Source organism: Oncorhynchus nerka, linkage group LG26 (genome assembly GCF_034236695.1).
Source record: "Oncorhynchus nerka isolate Pitt River linkage group LG26, Oner_Uvic_2.0, whole genome shotgun sequence".
Lineage (NCBI taxonomy): Eukaryota > Metazoa > Chordata > Actinopteri > Salmoniformes > Salmonidae > Oncorhynchus > Oncorhynchus nerka.
Genome location: NC_088421.1, coordinates 17,921,161 through 17,941,529, shown reverse-complemented (window position 1 = coordinate 17,941,529; position 20,369 = coordinate 17,921,161). Strand labels below are relative to the sequence as shown.

Here is a 20,369-nt window from a genome sequence, read left to right as displayed (position 1 = left end):
CCTGTCTTGGGGACGGGTGGTGGAGCATTGCCGTTTGGATTCTAACAAATCCTCAAGTCAAGCTGTAACAAAAGCACTTGTAACCTTATTTCAAGAGCTGGAAAAAAACACAAGGTAAAAGGAAAATTAGAAGTTGAAGAGACAAGGATCATAAACAACAATATCAGTATCTTAGGCTGGCAAGGCTGCACATCTGTTGGTCTCAGGTTCTCCTTTCTTTCTTTCTTTCTTTCTTTCTTTCTTTCTTTCTTTCTTTCTTTCTTTTTCTTTTTCTCTCTCTCTCTTTCCTTCTCTCGCTCTCGCTCTCTCTGTCTGTTTCTCTGTCACTCTGTCTGTGCTGTTTGGCCACCCGGTCCAGCGAGGATTCGCTATCGCCCTGGGAACAAAGCACTGCAGCTCTCTCCTCAGAGCAGGAAGTTGGGCCCTGGCCAGTGGTGGAAAATCTATACGCATAATATAACATATCTTTACCTTACATGAACTCTGAGGAGGACTAGCAGCTATGAGCAAACACAGAAAGGGTGTGTGTGTGTGTCCTGAGATTCTTGTGAGGGTCTGCTGGCTGTGGCTGTAGGCCATACTGAGAGTAGTGTGGAGAGCAGGGCAGGGCCCTTGGTAGTAGTCAAACACAAATAACTGCTGCTACTCAATGTGGAAAAGGTATCCACAGTACTCTGAACTGAACTTCACTGTTGGGGCTTTGAAAATGACTTCAAGCCAGAGTGTTGCTTTTGACATGGAAACCTTTCAATTTGAGTGGAAAATGTTACCCCCTTCAGTGATTTTTTTGTATTTTTTAAATGTGCAATACTTTAAGGTTTACGTTAAGTAGGCTACAGCCAGACATTCACGTCACATTAAGTTTATTTTTGTCAAAAATACAGATTGTATGTAACAACAATGCATGAAGAAAAACAAGGTCAAGCCTACATATGTCACCACCAGGTTCAATGGGGGACTTCATGACATCACTGTTGAAGCTCAAGGAACTGTGTCCCAACTCGCACTGTTTTCACAAAGTGGGAAAAAGCTTCTCCTTCAAACATATGCAGGAGTTTAGAACACCAGCGTTGCTTTGCTCCTTGATCAGCCCTTTCCCATACTTAATAAGACGTCTGCTTGTTTGAGGTATAATTTCTTTTAAAGCACTTTCTCATGTGACCACTCACGATCTGAATGGAGAAACAATGTGCTCTTGTCATGGTCTCAGTTTTTAGTGCTTTGTTGAAAAGAGAATGAGGAAAAAACTACAACCCCTGTCTAAAAGTGTCAAGTTTATGTCAGTCTTTTTGGCACAGGATGTCTTGAGAATAACCTTGTAAAACCCAAACACATATCATTATCGTCATCAGTTAAGTTACTTTTTGCCATCTGCAGCATATTATGGGGACTGTCAAGTCTAGACATGATGGACCATCCAATAGTGTTGAATATCTACATCAAATCCCTACACGTTTGTTTTCATTTGTCATGTCATGACTTTTCCATTACCCAAATAAGGATAGTTCCCGACTTGGAGTTAAGACTCTTGTGGGGACCGCAATTCCCTGTATGTCCCGGTCATGCTACTAAAATGTATGATAAAGTAGGAATGGCTTAGGCGGGTGCAGATGTGTACATTATAGTGGGGTTTTAAGTTAGAGATTTATGTTCATCATCTTCAGACTAGATGGAAGAGCTCCTGACCTAAAGACATGTCTGTAGTTGATCTGCTTTGTAGGATGTGCTTGAGTTAGCTGTATGTGTGTTTGACTGTGTAACCGGGGGTCAATGTGCTGCTAACAGCCTAGCTTCCTCCGACTGCCCCATACTGGGTTCGAACCAGTGATCCTCTGCTTCACAACACACGTGACCGCCATTGACAATGCTCCAAAGGGTTGAGCCAATCAAAAGGTTCCAATTGAATGGCTCCTTCCGCGACATTTCAAGCTAGCCGTGGAGTGAGCTTACAGCACGTTCTTAAAGCCGCTACATTTGCATAGAACATGTTTGAGCCTGAGTGATTAAAGTATATGTTTCAATGAGCATGCAAGGGCAATGTGCATCCATCTTTAAAATCTAAAACATTTGCAGCAGCAACTGCTCGATGTAAAAACAATCATGGAGAAGAGAGTCTGTGTTTGGGCAATACAGTAGGTCGGTTAGCGCTCCAAGCCGTTCTTTTAACCAATGTGAATTGTTAGATCCCCCCCCATCAATCAATACGGTGCATATTTACTGTAACTGAGCTCTATGTATATTTGAGAAAGACTCTTTATAGCCATGGCTGGTTGTGTTCTCTCCTTGGAAGCGGAGTGTGATTAAAACAGACAATATAAGCGTATTGTATTTCCTAGGGGACAGGAAGGAATGTGAATGCATCATAACCATATTACTCTAGTTAGGAACTGTTTCTGTTGCCAAGTCAGTGGATACATGGGATACCCTCCCTAACAGTGGCTCTGCACAAACAGACAGAACCCAACCCAACTCCAACCAAAAACAGCCACCAGAAAGATGTCTGCCTCCTCCGAATCCATCTGACATTTTTTGTTGTGAGAGAGAGAAGCATGTCGCTGGTGGGACTTTGGCCGGTACAATCCCTCCACTGTTAAAACAATGCCGCAGTTGTCTTCCATAACCTAATTACTCCCTCCAGGGGGAGAAAGGCAACAGCACAAAATCCCAGAGTTAGGGGTTCTGATCTCCACTCTGAAAGAAAAGGCCTCATTCATTTCCCTCCACCACACAGACGGTCTGTTTTTCATTGGTCTAGGATTGGGTTGAGTTTAATAGTTTAATTACAAACTATCATGATATTGGAGTATAAAAGCTTTGTTTTATTTGGAGTCTGCTCCGTGATCTCTAATGAGAATGAGGAGCACTTTCTGTATTACGCCTAGTAAAACTAGTTGGGGTTTTGATTGAGGTCATTTTAACATATCTGACCTCTTGTCCTATGCCCATAATGTGTTGGAGCTGGAGATTAATCAGGATATCACTGTTTTCATGCTCTTGTTGATACAGGCAGACAGATACTGTAAAGGCACACAGAACTAACATGTCTTTCAGGTGCAACTTTTCTGTACAGCAGGCTAGGGAAAAAAATAAAACATTGTTCCCTCTTTGTTTTTCATCACCTCCATCATGTACTAGCACTGGAAGGTTGCTGAAACGTTGTTACAGTAATTGAACACAAGGAAGTCTCTACAGGAAGAAGGGAAAGGGATGTGGGCAGTAGCATTTACCAATAGGAAAACAGTGTTCATGTCTCTCACTCCCCACAACATCACCCACCTCCTATTTTATTTATTTGTTTACGCGGACTGAGAAAATCAGAGCTGCCATTGTATGACACATGGCAAGTTTACCATTGGATAGCCTTTTTTGTCAATGTTTATTGCTAACTCAGTCTGCTTAAGGAAGTCTCTGCATTTGGTTATCTGGGGCTTTTCCTTCTACTATGTGGCACAGGCTTATAAACACAGAATAAATGAGTCATCATCTTTACATTCATTGACCAGAAGCCTTTATGAGGATTTCTTTGGTTGACTTTGGCATGAATACAATTCATCTGTATATTAGTTCAGCCCCACACAAATTGAGTTTAGTAACATTAGCTTTTTTGCTTAAGTTTTATTTGTTGTCAGTTGGTTCATGTAAATATAAGGGGTATGCTCTGATGCAGTGAGCGCCTACACAGTATGTCCATGTAGGCCTACTCTATGAACAGGCCACACAAGAAGACCAGACAGTGGTGTGTCTCTGTGAGTGTTTGTGTTAGCCTGAGTTGCTTTCCTGTGCTGTGTGTGGCTGTGTCCGGCGTGTGTGGACCCCGGCCCTCATTGTCGGCATCCTCAACGTTCTTCCGCTCTAGAGGGGACGGCAGCAGAGGAAGCTTAACTTTGCTGACATGAAGGAGGCTCTTCCCTTCAGTCTCTCTACTGGTTGATTAACCCTCTCTGTCTACCTGTCTGGGACTAACCACTGGGGCTAACCATGAAGCACGTCTGGGGTTCTTATCTTATGTGTGGTTCACTGCAACAACGACAATGAGGACGATAGTACCATTGTTACACAGTTACCATTTTCTTTTCAGATATATAGACATTATGCTTGAACGTAAATCGCATTAATGCACTTTCTTGAACCTCAAAGAGAACATTATTTATTTATTGATTTACATCTATGAAACAAGAAACAAACAAGTACCTGTCTTGTCTATTAAAATAGCTTCCATACTTTCTCCTGGATGATGAAAGGGAATTGAGTCATTATCACGTCAATGACTGCTAGATAATGGTACCTGTGGGTTATGTGAAGCGGCTCTATTTAATATCATCACATGAATCATTTTCATCTCTTCCCTCCCTCTCTCTCTCCTCCATTTTAACCTCTCTTTCTTTCTTTCTTTCTTTCTTTCTTTCTTTCTTTCTTTCTTTCTTTCTTTCTTTCTTTCTTTCTTTCTTTCTTTCTTTCTTTCTTTCTTTCTTTCTTTCTTTCTTTCTTTCTCTCTCTCTCTCTCTCTCTCTCTCTCTCTCTCACACACACACACACACACACACACTTTCTCTCTTTCTCTGTCTTAGCAGAGGCAGTCCTTTATTGGACCTATTGCAGACACACCTACAGGAGTGTCCATGAGCTGCACCTCTATTAAACATACCCCCATTTGTGTAATTGGCCCTCAGCAGCAGTAAAACAAAGTACAGGGTGTTTTGGCCTTACTCAAGAACCGTGCAGGTGTGACTGACTGCGGATCAGCAGGCCTCATGGAGGACTCGGAAGCAAGAGTCTAATTGCTGGTTCTCAGTTTCCTCATGTGAGAGAGAATGGTAGAGAGATAGAAACATAGAGACAGAGGGGGGAGAGAAGGGCACAGACATGGAGGGTGAGACAGTGGGGGTTGTGAGTTTGGGATGGCGGCAAAGCATTTGCATAAAGGACAGGGCAGTGTGCCCGGCTGTGGAAAGGGTTGGCATCACGCCTCACCGACTGGCAGAGGGAAGACTGAAGAGAGAGAGAAAAAAATGAGAGATGGAGAAAGACAGAGGGGGGGGGGGTAAATTTAGTCAATAGTGCATCCCTTGTTCAGAAAGAGGAGGGCCCTGGCTGTTGGCAGGAGAGCTGGATAAATCTCTAGTTTGATTGTGTGCTAGATTGCCCCTTTATTTCTTTGATTGCAAAGCGTTCAACACTCTGCAAGAGTAGTGTGATTCCCTGTTTGTGCATGTGTGAGTTTTTTGTTCAAGCCATGATTGTCTCCTCACATGTTTCTCAGTCTATGCTTATATGTAATCAGTACATCTTGCAATTTAGAGTGGCTTGTAAAATGCTAACTCTTCCTAACCCTAAAGCACATTATTAGTAAGCTGTATTATCCTCCATGGGTTCACAGCAGACCCTGGTCTAGACAGTTCTACTGTCTTACCCATACCTAGCCAATGTAATACTAAATGCTAATTAACTGCATAGGCATTAATATATCCTCAAGACAAATGGACCACAGAACAGAGAAGGAGACCGAGCCATTTGCTGGTGGCCTCTCCCTGCCCTCCAATCAAAATACACCCAGTCCAAAGTGGACTCCACCCCCACAGACAACACTCCACGGGTCTGGCTCAATCAGAGAGGACCCCAGAGTCACAATGCTGCAGCCGCACTGGCTGCACTACTGATGATGTCATAATAGTAGAGCGTGAAAGGGACGATTATCTAGCATGGGCTTGTTATTTCTGTCCCTGGGTATGACTAGCTTGTTACCCATAAAGCCTGTAGTTACGACGGAGACTGTAATGATGCGTCATACTGTACTCTCGGGGCATATGTGTTTTTTAATTACTAGACATCCCTTTGATTTCTTACCCTGCACTGTTTGAAAGTGGAATAAAGCCCTTTAGCTTAGTTAAGCAGCAAGTTAACACATGAACGTGAGATCCCTCTTTTCATGTAGTGTTGAGATTCTGAATCAAAAGGACATGTAGTGGGTTCTATTTAGACTGTGGAACGTTGTTCAGATCTCTGAGCTCTGGAATGAGTCACAATGCTCATAAAAATGTAAGTTCTCCCAACTACATGAATTGGGCCATAGAGATAACAGTAGGCAATGTGCTATGAATTAAATCAGGCCCTATCAAGTAAAAAAAAAGACTTTAGATTTCTGAAAACAACATTGCTTTTTGTGACGGACATATTCAGTGAGCTGCCAAGTAAATTGTCATCAGCCTTATATTTTAGCCTCGCAGACCATCGTTTGTGGGATTGTTACCAGAGTTTAAGGAGATGAATTGAGATTTAATTGGTGAATGGAACTGTGGACGTTATTTTCTGTGATGAATACATTTCAATTTTAATTCACAACGCCAGAACTGATTGCTAAACAGTCCTTCCTTTAGTGTAATCATGTCCTCCAGAGGTTCAGTGTTTCTTAATGGAGGCCGACAGCGGCTGGGTAGCTGCGGCCCGTCGACGGCTCTCTGAGGACATAAACATGTTGTCTGGTGCAGAGTCAGCCAGCCTGTCACAGCACGGCGTGCCGCCAGCACCGTCACTGAAAGCAGGGCGGTGGTTTCCCCTATTCAACTAAACATTCTTTCTAGACAGCGGCGTGGGGCTTGGGGGAAGAGGAGGGACAGGAGAGGAGGGGGGGAGGGCATGTGATGAGGTTCAAGTGGAAACCTCAAGTGCTACTACTGCTACCCTCATGAAGGCAGACCTTGTGGTGATATGCCTTGTCCTCTGTACAGTAGCCTTCTCACCGGTTTTAAAGGGTCTACTCACTAGTATGACATCATTAGCCATCATCAGTATTGTTCTTTATGTAAACATACTCATGTGTTGCTAAATTTGTTTAAAATATTTTCCTGCACATCCTGTCAATAATATCCCATCGTTTCTCTGGAACACGAAACAAGTTTCAGCCTGCGTTATAACTAAAGGCAGAATAATATCAATTTGATATCTCTGTACACCATTACGAAAACAAAATGGTTTAGATCATTGGGTTCACCTGGATCTCAATGTTTTCAGAAAGGTTTCAGGTCTTGACATGGCACACAAACATTTTAATGTTAATTCAGGCCGGTGCTGTTTGCTTAATGATCCTTGGCTTGATTTGTTCTTTAAAGCTCAAGATAAATCTTCTGGGGAGTCTATTGGAACCATACCTCGATATCTAACACCGCCTCATGAGTACTCCAGTCAACTATGTGGTAGTGCAGTGTGATATAGATGTCAGTGGTACTGTGGAGTGGGCTGGGGAGAGGAGAGGTGGTGGTAGTACTAGCCCCTGCAGCAGCGTGGCGTGGCTGTGAGGTGACGACCCTGCGTGGGGCTGGAATGTGCCGTTCGTGCCTCCCTCTGATGGCTCCCCGGCCAACCCTGGGCCTGTGAGCACGCAGCACCACAAATTGCTTGCAGATTTTTCACACATAGTAACGCGCTGGTTTGTAAACTGAGATAATTACAACGAACGCTAGCGCTGCGCTTCAAAAGCCTTTACACATCACTTGCTTGCCCACAGAGAGAGTAAGATTGTGGGGAGGGTTTTGCTTTTTTCCCCTTTAGGTCGAATTTTCACTCTCTCCTTATTTTTCTGGTTTAATGGTTAACAGAATTGTTTACGCTGATTACAATGGAGAGTTACGAGGCTGGCACTGTACTCTCACTGTAGCCTATACTAATCACAATGGAAAACACTGGAGGTAAATGGGGGGCTCAGTAGAGCTTTAGCCTATGTCCTCAATCCCGACAGAAATAGATTTTAACCCAGATGCGGCAGCTGATAGTGAGGTATTGGGAGGTGAATGGATGGCACTGGTACTTACAGACATGAATGTGTTAAAACAGAGGATTGACAGGACTTCGGAGGAGATCAACAGGAAAGTAGGGGTGTGGGTGCGTGGGAGAACGTGCTGACTGACAGTGTGCCAGTGTCACTGTCGGCATATGCCGCCTTTGTCCCTTACTCACCTGCACCCTCAGAGCCATGTAGAGACTGAACCCAAGGAGGGCATGCCAATGGGGGAAGGGGCAGACCAGACTGACATGCTTACCTGTGGCAGAAGCCAGGCAAGGACACACACCTACTACCCTCTGTGAATGGCAAAGCCTGTATGAATGGCAACTTGAGTGTATATGTCACTTTGTGTATATGACGTTCATGTCTGTGGATGTGTTGGTCATTTAGGGTCTATATGTTACATGTACGTAATGGCTCTATGGGTCGTTCTGGCTCTGACAAGGCTTGCTTACTTACTACTTAGGTTACATGTACATATTTGCACATAAGTCTGTGCATATAATTTGGATGTCCCTGAAGTGATGGTGTGTTAGTACACTGGCATGCCTACGTGCCTGGGCTGGCATGGCATCCCCCTGCGGCCATGTGTCTCTCACTCACCCAGGAAGCTGCTGCATGTGTCTGCCTGGCCTGGCTGACTAAGCCTCCACTGCCGCCCGCCCTACCTCTTCTACTCTGTGTGGCCCGGCAGGGTCAGGGTCTGCCAGCATCCAGGGTCAGGGACACTCAGCTGGTCAGGGAGGACAGCAGTGAGCCACACCAGGCCCACATCTCTCTAATGAAGAGACAGGCTCTCAGGTTATCCAGACAGACCATGGCATAATTGGTCTAATGAGATGAGAATGAGGCCTGTGCTGCTCAGGTATCTTTCTACCATGGTTAATGGATTGTCTGGTTGTCTGACGGAAGACTAAGTTGTTGTTTGTATGGTCAGAAACATTTCAGATTGTTCTATTTGGCAAACACATTTCTGAGACATTTTTATGCATCATCATTGATCCTAGACTATTGTATTCTGTTGTAAAACGTGTAATACTGCAATGCATCTATTATCAAAATATAGACCTATTCGCCTAATGTTGTTAATGTATTCAGTTGAATTGTACATTTTTGAAAATGATTTAGAAATGTCATATAAAAATGCATTTTGGCCAGTATTTTAGGGTCCGCCACTCCTTCGTCAGACGCAATTCTCCTTGGAAAGCCTAATCATTTTAAGCAAGACCATTGTGAAATGATTGCATAGAACACAGTAACGGAAAGTTGATGATTGCATTTTTACCACAATGTTTTATAGAGATTGCAATCGATTTCCTTTACTCTGCTATTGACCTATCCCACTGTGCAAAATCTGGTTGAAAATCTGGTTGAATCAACGTCGTTTCTCCGTCATTTCAATAAAATAATGAATTCAATGTGTTGACGTTGAATCAACGTAGAAAACTGATTGGATTTGCAAAAAAGTAATCAACGTAAGTCATCAACGTAAGGGAATTTCTTATTTTTTACACCCAACTTTTACCCTATATTTTTTGGGGGGTTAATAGAGAATTCACGTACTCAACCAAATGTAATTTAAAATTAGACGTTGAACTGATGTCTGTGGCCAGTGGGATGGGCCTGCCTGAAGTATGAGACAACCGCATATCTTATCTGGCCTTGACCATACATAGTCAAGTGTCCATTTATAATGTTGGATAATGAGCCCGATATTGCTATTGGAAACACAAATACACTGTTTAATTTCATTGTTTGATTACCTTTATGAATTTGTATTATTCACATGTCGCTAACGCAGGATCACTGAGAGGCTACCTGCCCCTTCTGTAAATGCTTTTAACGTAGAGTCCCTCCCCGTCGTCAACTCTGCTAATGGCCATCTCTAAAGTAGCAGAGGTGTTCATTGGAGACCTCTCCATACCACTCTCACGTTGTGAGAGAAAAACAAACGTTGTGTTTCAAGAGGATGATTCACCATATAGGTATCCAGCAAGTAATGACAATGACACCACTCGTCTGTTCTCAAAGTTAGAGAATAGGCTGCTGCAAACTGTTTGTGCTCACCTCTGCTCTGCATACAGGGACTCGCACGCCCTGTGGAACAAATCACCCCTTGACATCGCTGTCCATGTTTCCCGAAAGCCAACGAATAAAACCCTTTCTGTATCCGATGCACACAAATGGCATCCAAGTAGGCCTACTAAATGTTTTAAACGAAAAATGGATGGTTGTCAAACGCGTAAATTCGCAAAGGTTTAATTTCACTGTAGTTTACTCAACGTTGTGCTGCCTGCACTCATTGCCTATTCGTTTTCAAAGAACGTTTCATTGCTGTCTTGGTGTAGGTTTGCACTAAATCAGACAATACAGAAAAACGTCTTAACGGCTTAAAGCCTTATTTGAAACTTTTTCAATTTACACTTTTTGTTGGAGTTAATTGGAAAGGAGTGCTTAGACGAGATGTGAGTGTTTTGCGCCCTTTCCCTAGTCTTGGATATATTGTGTTAAGAACATTTACAAGAAGTTCAGATAATGATTATACAAAAGCAAATTCCACATTATGTCGCTGGACAAATTCTTTAAATGTTTATGCTAATGAAATTTCTCTTCAAAATTGGGTGAAAATGGGGTGTAAACCTCATTTACATTTGTATTGAAGTTCTGTTATTCTGTCATTGTTAATATTTTGTCATCATAGATTATGCTAATTTGCACACACTGTATATATAATTTTCTATTGTGTTATTGATTGTATGTTTGTTTATTCCATGTGTTGTTTGTGTCGCACTGCTTTGCTTTATCTTGGCCAGGTCGCAGTTGAAAATGAGGACTTGTTCTCAACTGGCCTACCTGGTTAAATAAAGGGGTTCTCAACTGGCCTACCTGGTTAAATAAAGGTGTTCTCAACTGGCCTACCTGGTTAAATAAAGGTGAAAAAAATGCTTAACTCAGAAAAAATTGCGGATTTGAAGATAACAGCGGAAAAAAGGTTTAGATTTTGAAAAGTGATATGAGTATAAATTATATATTTTAGTTAGGCTATAAAGGAGCACATTCTGGGATTTTAAAGGTGTTTGTTGGTTTTTCGATTATTAGCCTTTATCTTTTAAACTTCCCGCTGTATGAAGAAATCAAAATCGAAACCATTTGTTGAAAACATAAGGACTCTTTTTATTATTTTATAACAAATGATTTCATTACCTCCATATTCATTACCTCCATACCTCCATATCATATCCCTAAACCTAAAGGTTTTTCTCTGCCAGTGAATTTGCTGAATATGTTCATATCAACGAAAGTCGCACACTTAGCCTAGACATAGGCCTATACATTTCCTAAGCATTTATACTTATGAATTTCCGTATCAAAATCAAATCAAATCAAATGTTATTGGTCGCCTAGACATATTTAGCAGATGTATTGCAAGTGTAGCGAAATGCTTGTGTTACTAGCTCCAACAGTGCAGTACTATCTAACAATTCACAATACACACAAATCTAAAAGTAAAATAATGGAATTTAGACATATCTAAATTTTAAGAACAGAAATGTCGGAGTGGCATTGACGAGAATACAGTAGAATACAGTAAATACATATGCAATGAGTAAAACAGTATGTAAACATTATTAAAGTGACCAGTGTTCCATTATTAAAGTGACCAATAGAGTACAGGTGCTGGCGTTCTTCAAAATAAGTGAAATGTACAAGCAACACACTTTGAAACAACTTTCTGGATTAAACTTCGGAATACTTATCCAAAGTAGGCCTACTGATGTATGAAGAAAATAGACAAGAAATTGGAAAAACTGACACATAGTCCTGACCTAACTAAAACATCATAGAAACTCCCAATCCATGTAGAAAGCCTTTATTCTGCCTGAAATAAAACCAGGCATATGTTGTTGTTTTTTATGAAAAAAATGTACCCTAATTTATACAGCAGTCTAATTTATCCAATCCTGAGTTCAATGTTTCCTGATTTTCCATATAGACTTGTGTAGACCTTCTTTTAAAATGCCAGTGAAAGAGTTCATCTGCACTTAGCAGGTCTCCTTCTGTCATCCAGACGCAAAAAGAATCGAGAAATACAAATCTAAAAGTGTTTCTCCATGGATGTAGTCACGTTGAATATTTTCTGTTATGTTAATATAATACACATTGTTTTATTTGTTTTACACTTTATTTTTGTATAAATTGCATGTTTAACTTGTATGAGGCAACAGGTAGAGTTGCCTATAACACGTGCTATGTGAGTGCAGACTCTTCGCCTCTGCTAAAATATTATATTCGCACAACTTGGAACTAACGTTTTTGAGTAGGTTAATGGGCTACATTTGGTGTCTATGCTATTGATTAACATGTTTTATGTCATGTTTTTGAATAGGCCTAAATATATAGGCAATTGCTCTCCCATGAAAGGGCACATATCCCAATCAATATTCTCTTGAATGAACAAATCAACACATTTCAACTGGCCTATAAGCACACTGAAGTATTTGCATACACTATTCCCAACACTTACAGGGGTAAATATAGTTTACTAATGAGTTTGGCCATTCAAGAGATTTTCCATCCGTGAATTAATCACTTTCTATACAGCCTAGGCAAGGCCTAGGCCTATACATATTTATGCAACCAATTGTATTGTACAATTTAGTAGATTTTAGCCTGCCAGTTTGGATTTTTAGCTCCATTTATTTGTAGGTGCTTGGGTTTATTCTGCTATTATTAATTGAAACTGGATTTTACTGACGGTGACAAAGTGGCACAAATGGCTCGCTGGCGGGAGTGCCAAACAGTCTTTCCAGCTCCTTCATTTCCATCGTCCTCTTGGCAGACTCCGATGATGATGTCTTCACTCTTTAAGCATTAATATTGTAAGTGCCGCGTGAGGAAAAAACAGTGGCAGCATATTTAATTGTCTTGGCCAAAGTCTTAACTTCACTATTTTTAATGAGTTTGAAATGTTTTTCAATAGGCTAGATCATCATATTTTGAAATGTAGTCTACTGTGAATATGTGAAATCACTATAGTGGCATTTGGCCTATATCATACCATGGCCTGTCTGCTTGTTGTAACACAAGGCATCGTGGTGTGGTTAGTTAAGAGTTCACACTGGTCTGTAGGCCTGATATTTTTCGCGGTCTTTTAGGAACAGTCACGACACGAGCAGCAGGTCTAGGTGGGGTCAAGTATTCGTTGGATGAGAGCGTGCGCATGTTTCTGCTTCCTGTCAGTCCAGACATGTTATTGAAAATGATGACAAATAAATGAAATGAGAGACACAAAGGTAACCATTTGAGACACTGGTTGAAAATAGCGATAAAAATGGCAGGGCTAGCTCAAGCAATTCAGCAGGTAGCCTGAGAGGAGCCATTTAGACGTTATTTGAGTGAGTAAATAAATGTAGGCCAATCATGTAAATGAATGAAAATGTCTGAATGATACCACATTTAGCAATTATTGATATCCATAGACTGTACCTTTGCTCATTGGAGAATGTAACATGGTGCCAATGTGAAGGCAGAGGCCTATGCCCTAAGGTTTCAAATGGGTACAATTGCCCTTATTTTAGCACCCCAAAAACGTAATACTTCCAGATCAACTGTAATGTCAATACAATTGTAAAGCACAAGTTCTCCCCTTTCCAACAGAATCAATTACATGACCTAAACACTGCCCGTTTCTGCATAATTCAAGCAGGCAATGAAAGCGTGATAATGAGAAGAAGAGATGTGTGGGAAAATAGCTTTTTTTCCCACGATCTATCCAACTTATCACCTTATCTCCTCTAAAATGTAAATGAAACACTATAAAGAGTTTATATAATGTGTCATTACATACCTATTTGAAGGTTTGTGTCGAATTTGAATCGGGTTTTTAGGGCGGTGCTAAAGTGATCTTAGAAGTAAACAGCGGCTCTGAGAATGATGATCGCATGCAATGATGACACAAAAAAATACCCTTACCCGTCACTGTCCATTTCTTGTTTTTAAAGGATGAGAGAAGTGCTACACCTGGTGGAGAGAGATTGTAAGACAGAAATAGTTGCTTTATGCGTGTTGTAAATTACGACATGACACGTCTAGATGTAATGGAAGGTCCGTTTTTTCAACTTTTCTCCAATACTATAGAGTAGAGGTTGACCGATTAATCGTAATGGCTGATTAATTAGGGCCGATTTCAAGTTTTCATAACAATCGGAAATCGGTATTTTTGGGCGCTGATTTTTATTATTTTTTATAATTTATTTATTTTTTAAATATACCTTTATTTAACTAGGCAAGTCAGTTAAGAACACATTCTTATTTTCAATGACGGCCTAGGAACGATGGGTTAACTGCCTCGTTCAGGGGCGGAATGACAGATTTTCAAATTGTCAGCTCAGGGGATCCAATCTTGCAACCTTAGAGTTAACTTGTCCAACGCAATAACGACCTGCCTCTCTCTCGTTGCACTCCACAAGGAGACTGCCTGTTACGCGAATGCAGTAAGCCAAGGTAAGTGGCTAGCTAGCATTAAACTTATCTTATAAAAAACTATCAATCATAATCACTAGTTAACTACACATGGTTGATGATATTACTAGATATTATCTAGCGTGTCCTGCGTTGCATATAATCTGACTGAGTATACAAGCATACAAGTACCTAAGTATCTGACTGAGTGGTGGTAGGCAGAAGCAGGCGCATAAACATTCATTCAAACAGCACTTTCGTGAGTTTTGCCAGCTGCTATTCGTTGTGCGTCAAGCATTGCGCTGTTTATGACATCAAGCCTATCAACTCCCGAGATGAGGCTGGTGTAACCGAAGTGAAATGGCTAGCTAGTTAGCGCACGCTAATAGCGTTTCAAACGTCACTCGCTCTGAGCCTTCTAGTAGTTGTTCCCCTTGCTCTGCATGGGTAACGCTGCTTCGATGGTGGCTGTTGTCGTTGTGTTGCTGGTTCGAGCCCAGGGAGGAGCGAGGAGAGGGGCGGAAGCTATACTGTTACACTGGTAATACTAAAGTGCCTATAAGAACATCCAATTGTCAAAGGTTAATGAAATACAAATGGTATAGAGGGAAATAGTCCTATAATGCATATAATAACTACAACCTAAAACTTCTTACCTGGGAATATTGAAGAGTCATGTCAAAAGGAACCACCAGCTTTCAGACGTTCTCATGTTCTGAGCAAGGAACTGAAACGTTAGCTTTCTTACATAGCACATATTGCACTTTTACTTTCTTCTCCAATACTTTGTTTTTGCATTATTTAAACCAAATTGAACATGTTTCATTATTTACTTGAGGCAAAATTGATTTTATTGATGTATTATATTAAGTAAAAATAAGTGTTCATTCAGTATTGTTGTAATTGTCATTATTACAAATATATATATTTTTTAAATCATCCGATTAATCGGTATTGGCTTTTTTGGTCCTCCAATAATCGGTATCGGTATCGGCGTTGAAAAATCATAATCGGTCAACCTCTACTATAGAGCCATTACCATGTCGATCAACGCTTGAATAGAAACCTAGTTCACACCCCCGATTTTGAAGTCAACACAGTCGCTACAGTCCCATTAGTTTCCTTTGTAGCCTCGTTTGAATGTTGCGGTTGTGCACATTTGTATGGAATGGGGTGAGTTGGCAATTTCTCGCATGGAATAGCCTTCATTTCTCAGAACAAGAATAGACTGATGAGTTTCAGAAGAAAGGTCTTTGTTTCTGGCCATTTTGAGCCTGTAATCGGGAGTTGTTGAGAGTAGTCTTCTCTTTTCAGCAGTAGGTATATGTTTCCCAAACTGAACATTATTCCTGCGATTGTATTTTGAAATGTGCAAAAGGCAAACCTACAGCCGCAACCAGCCATAGAAATATAATCCATATATGGCTGTTCTCATTCAAGTCAGGACTGGAAGCCATTGCTAATTTATCCATGAGTTTAACAGTCAAATTGCCAGAGTAAGAGGGTCCGAAACCCTTCTATGTCTATGGCCACAATGCAGCAAGCTGCATATTTGGCACGCATGCTGCACAAACTGCGACCTTCCCGATTGTAGACATACAGAAAACTGCCAAAATAATGGAAACGCTTGAGTAAATGAGGGATACAAAGTATATGTTATGGTGTGCAGTGCATTTTCCTGGCATGGTTTAGGTCCACTTGTAGAATCTATCCCAAAGCGCATTGAAACTGTTCTGGCAACTCTTTGTGGCCTAACACCCTTTTAAGACATGTTATGTTGGTGTTTCCTTTATTTTGGCAGTTACCTGTATGTGCTTGTGATAACACTTAATCCACTGTTATTTTTTTTAGAAACTATTGATCCTCTGTGGCTAAATTATGCTCTCTGGTGTATTTTGAATATTGAGAGTGGACCCAGCCCCTGACTCACACACTTGACCAGTCACATTTATTTATTATACATTTGATTTGGAATTGTTTTATTCATCAGTTACCCAATCAAGTCAGGGCCCCCCAGTTACCCACATGGGCCCCCTACGTGCTGTGATTGATTTACTTTGAAGATATACCATAAATCACCAACACAGATTTGCGCTGCCTACTTTATTAAGAGTCTGAAAATAGGACTTGCTTATTTTTTTATAGAGTGGTGAGGTAGGCTGCAGTTTTCAAAATTCCGCTACTAAAGAGAGAAATGCATTGGGAGCAGTGGCTGGCTGGCATAATTGATTATTGAATAACAAAACAAGAGATGGAGATACTGAAGATATGTAGGAAAGGAATATAGCTAATTACTGAGGGTTTATTTGTTGTTGTATGTGGGTAGGTAGGAGATCATCATTGAAACAGAGCACTGCTGACAATGAAGGTTGTACACACCTTAAAGGACAAGTGCAGTAAACAAATAATCAGTGTTTTATATATATTTCCACAATATGTGGAATAATACTGTGAAATTGTGAAAATAATGATAATGCCCTTTTAAGTGTAAGAACTGTTTGGTGAGATAGAGTTTTGGCCTGCAATGTGACATCACCTGGCGGTAAATTAGTTAATAGTCCAATAACAAACCCACTAGGCACAGACGTCAACTCAACGTCTATTCCACGTTGGTTCAACATAATTTTATTCAAATGGAATGGCAACAATGTTGATTCAATCAGTGTGTGCCCAGTGTGAAGACAGTTACGAACCTCTCTGCCAATAATAGCTAGTTTTCAGTTTTCCGCTCCTCACTTAGACCACTCGCAGGCAGCCCTAGCAAAATTATTGCATCAGAAATTGCTCTTTGCTAAGAAGCAATTTAAAAATATATATTTTTTACAATTTTAATTGAAAACAATCACAGTAATGTACTTGATATAATATTGAGATAAAAACAGATTCATTGGACCTTGAAAACCACATCACAGTTTTGAATGTGGGATATTTGCACTGTAAAACTGTATCTGCTGCAGTGCTTCATAGGATGATTATGGTTTTAACAAAAATTTGCAGGTAGTCTACTTTGCTTAGGTCCCTGTACTGGAAACCACTCTTTTCTTTCATGAAGGCCTAAACCGTTATTGTCTTGATTTCCAGATAGTGTCTCATCTTTTGTTCTCCCTGTATCAATATCCTGTTATTTTTGTGTGTGTGTGAGTCTTTGTATTTTATGCACGTATGCAGGTACATTTGCTCACCACTCTCTTTCTGTCCCTCTCTCTCTCTTTCTCTCTCTCTCTCTCTCTCTCTCTCTCTCTCTCTCTCTCTCTCTCTCTCTCTCTCTCTCTCTCTCTCGCACACAGACTCAGACACAGACTCATACACACTCACCCTATAAAGTATGTGTATCTTCAATTGAAATGTTCCTCTTATTTTAATGTCAGTTTGTCTGTCTTTTGTTAGATGCTCATCGTGATCTGCAACAATGGGTCTTAGAGAAAGCAACAGAAATTGAACAGAAACCCAGGGATATATTGTCCTTTATTGTGCATTGTGACAGTTTATGGGTGTGAGCCAGACCATCTTGAAGCCAACTACTAAATGCTGGTGTGATGCTGTCTTCATCATTCTAAGATTAAGCAGAAATAGTCCATGATACTGCAGCATATTAACTAAAGATTATATTATATCGGTAGTACAGAGTGAGCGTGCACTAATACAAATGTGTTTTACATCGTCTTTGTTGCAAATGGTGGACCAGAAATAGAGACGTTCTTCCATTTTACGGCAATTACGAACCCTGCAAACTCAACCCAAAGAACAATAAGACATCCACTTATTCAGACCGTTACAGATGCCTCTGCAAACTGTCCAGCAATTGTAGAAGAAAGAGATGCATCATGGAGGCAAGGCACTCATTATTAGTCACAAACATGGACGACACAGCCATTGGAGGCTTTTGAGAAATTAAGCTCAATGATTTATCTGCAGACTCTCCTATTATTGGACTGGTGTTGATGAGATTGGGCTGAAAGCGCCATAGCGACAGTTGTACCGGAACAGTACCCATTTCCCACCATTGTATTTCTCGTTTGCCTATTCGATATGTTGGTGTTCCTCCTTTTACCCTCCGTAAGACATGCAGTGTACTGTATATGCTTTGGTTTTAAAGCACCCAGCGTTACATTGATGCATCTTCTCTCAGGGTGGGAAAAAGGGTGGGTTTGTTTCCCCCTCTTTGTTCCTGTGGTAAATCCAAGACCAGCTGCCGGTTGTGGGGTCTGGTGGGATTTTGGAGCTGTGTGTTTTCTCTTGCCATCCTGTGCCAAGGTGGCGTTACGCAAGCAGAAAGAGAGGGTGGGGGTAGTGAGATGAGGCAATGGCGGCCATACTGGAGATGGAAGCAGACTGAAGGTAGCTAGGATTGGTGTACGAGAAATACATGTCCCCTGAACTTTGCCTATGTGTCAGATAGGAACTTGGCGATTTGGCAATGTGTGTGCTGTCGGACAGGACTGCGTACACTCTTTCTCTCCCGCTCTCCCTCTCTCGCTCTCCCTCTCTCATTCTCTCTCCGGCTCTCTCCCTCTCTTTGCCACTAACCCCCCCTCCTTTCTCCTTTCCCTCCCTTTCAGCTCTTGAAGCTAACGCATTGGCTGGGCTACAGGCATCTTGTTGCCAAATAGGTGGGCCCTACTCGTGTTGGCAAAGGCTCAAGCAATGGTTAGGGAAAGAACGCGGAGAGGACGAGAGACGGCGAGAGAGAAACAGAGAGAGAAAGAGAGAGAGTTGGAGAGAAAAGGGGAAAAAAGAAGCAGCACTCGGCTTTGCCAGCGGTCGTACGCGCTCGTCCAACATTGATTCGGTTCTCTCCTTTTTTTCCTATTCTGTGCTCCGCACTCCCCAGCCCCCCCGCCTGTGTGTGTCTCTCTGAGTCGTACACGGGGCCCACAGATCTGAGCAAACACCACTACCAATTACGCTTTGCCAAGGATTTTTTTTTGCTTTATTTCCTCCTTTTTTGGGGGGGGGAGCGCAAAAGAAGAGTGTTTATTTTAAGTGTGTCTATTCCAGTTGTTATATTTAGATAATTTCTGTTCTTAAATACCATTCACTATTTTTTTTTTTTAACCATATTTCCATTATTTCTCAATGTTAGTTTTCTTCTCTTTAAATTGGGGTATTTTGTCTTTCCGTCCCAGATTTAACCAGCGATCCTTTGCGGCATTACGCTGTGACCCCCAGAACACCCGGGGGGGGGGTATCTTGTTTTGTTTAACTTTGTTCCACTGCTTACTGTGGACAACTGGAGATTCCTGAGATCTTCTGCTAATTATCTTTTTTACCCTCAAGTTTTTTCATCTGCACATTTTTTGCACCCTGTTAAACCAGCACTTGCTGTACATTTGTGAGTGCGGGGAAAAAAGTGGTGTTGGAGAATTCTTTTTCATTTTGAACGTTGTGCCAAATTTATGATGAGAGTGCAAAATGGTAACTACCAGACCGTCTGTCTTCCTATTGCAGTGTGTTTTTGTGGTGATTTCTGTCCTCTTTCAATTTGTTGTTGAAATGTGAGTCTGGTTAGACTTCTTTTGCATGGCAGCAGGAGAGATAGGACATGGTATGGCAGATCTTTTAGCAGCACATTTTAACAGTGGTCTTGTGGCGGCTAAGATTGGCGGTGAACGACCGGTGTGTGGCAACCCCGGCACAGGAACACTATGGCGAGATCTAGGCATTGTCGCTGAGCGATGTGTAGTGAAGGTATTATAGTATAGCTGAATAACTTCTCCTTTACAGTGGATGTAAAAAAAAAGAAAAAGTGTTTGCTCACTTTGGCTTGAATTTTTAAAATCTCATTTGTCTTTTAAATTTAAATTAATCTGTTATTACAGTTTAATATAGTTTTTAAATGTGCTTTCAGGTTATATTTTTTTGTAAGAAGGACAGGACCAGTAATTTACTATTTGCATTGTAATTGTATGTATGTACCTACAGTATTATTACATTTTGGATATGATTATTATGATTATTATGATTATTATTATTATCATTATTATGTCAGTTAGTGGTATTGTTGGTAATGCTATCCCTGTCTAAGTTAGTAGTTTCTGAACTGAATCCCCTCTATTGGCAGTGCATTAAAATTCTATCAAAACAGGAATTATTTTGGGGTAAAATGTCAGTAAATTGCCTATCTTCAATA

At 41.0% G+C, this 20,369-nt stretch overlaps 1 protein-coding gene across 1 annotated transcript in view; it reads left to right on the top strand.

The window, feature by feature from the left end:
• The window catches only part of LOC115123096 (nuclear factor 1 X-type-like), a 143,140-nt gene that overhangs the window by 9,452 nt on the left and 113,319 nt on the right, over positions 1 to 20,369 (top strand).